Here is a 1767-nt window from a genome sequence, read left to right on the forward strand (position 1 = left end):
AACAAACAAACAAACAAACAAACAAACAAACAAACAAACAAACAAACAAACAAACAAACAAACAAACAAACAAACAAACAAACAAACAAACAATCAAACAAACAAACAAACAAACAAACAAACAAACAAACAAACAAACAAACAAACAAACAAACAAACAAACAAACAAACAAACAAACAAACAAACAAACAAACAAACAAACAAACAAACAAAAACATACAGTCCATTCGACGGAAACAACAGCTGTATTGGATTCAACATCTTCCCATGTTTGAAGTGACGTAATACTCGGCGACTCCGGGGCTGCAATAAAAATAATAATAATAACAACAACAACAACAACAACAACAACAATAATAATAATAACAACAACAATAATAATAACAATAATGGTAATGATGATGTTATTTATTTATATAGCGCCCAACTTTACACGCAATGGTTAATCAATTTGTAAACGAGTGCTTTGTGATTTAAGAGCTATTAAATCATTTGTAAGATTAATTAGTTGTATTGATCCATCCATCTATCTATCTATCCATTTTTTCATTTATCTCATTCATTCATTTATTCATTCATTCATTCATTCATTTAATAATCCATTCTTAGTCCCATTCATTCAAACTGGCTCACACAACCATTTACACACAGAAAAGAAAATTCTATTTTTTACACATACACCAATTAATTAATTCACTCATTAATTTATTTACTTATGCATTCATTCATTCAATCAACCATCAGTCCATCCACTAACCATTACACTTAGTCCTATAAGGAGGACTAATAGGAGACGTACCTCCAACAATTTCTTCATTTGTACTTAACATCTTCAAGATAGGTGTCACTCTGAACTCATAGAACGTATTCTTCTGTAACTTGTCAATCATAGCCTCTGTAAAACCGTGTCCGCGATGATGGTGATGGTCAATCGTTGCGGCAACTATCCAGAGGTCATCTTTGACATCGCTGCCACTACTACTACTGCTGCTACCACCACTACTACTACTAGTGGTACTGCTGCTGCCGCTACCGCTACTACTACTACTACTGCTACTGTTGTTGTTAGTTTTATCATTTTCATTAATGTTTTTCTCATTGTCATTTTTGTTGTTGTCATTACTTTCTTGGTGAGTGCTCTGTTTGTATTCAATGGAGTAATAGAGGTGGATGGCTTTGTCGAGGGGGGCCGTCCAGGTGGGCCACCTTATGATGATGTCAGTCATGTGCGACTCCTTTAGGGTAGGCTCTGATTTCAACTTTGGGATGGCTGATTGCATTAGGTTTTTTTTTCAATTTTTAGATAATTTTCAGGCTATAACATTTTTTGTGGTTTTATATAATTTAAATATAATATAATATAACAAAATATAATTTACAAAAACAGTTTTTCAAGTTTATAATTTCGAAAATAATAAAACAGGTACACCTAAAATGAACATCTCCCAAACACACACCTGTCTGACAAGTGGAGCCAACCCAGTTTGCATCACAACTCTGGGGGCACGAACCATTGACAATATGGCAGCTCGCGTCACCAGAACAGTGACAGCTCTTCAAACAACTCGGTCCAAATTTACCATCAGGACATTCTAAATAATTGTTAATAAATTTGTTTTTAATATTTAAGATGAAAATATATTTATAAATTATTATTTTTGGGGTTGTTTTATTTATTGAAACACTAACTTTCCTGGCAGCCAGGCCCCATCCAACCAGCAGCACACTCATTAGGACATTCACCAGATGCCTTGTTGCATGTTTTG

This window comes from Helobdella robusta (assembly GCF_000326865.2).
Source record: "Helobdella robusta unplaced genomic scaffold HELROscaffold_37, whole genome shotgun sequence".
NCBI lineage: Eukaryota > Metazoa > Annelida > Clitellata > Rhynchobdellida > Glossiphoniidae > Helobdella > Helobdella robusta.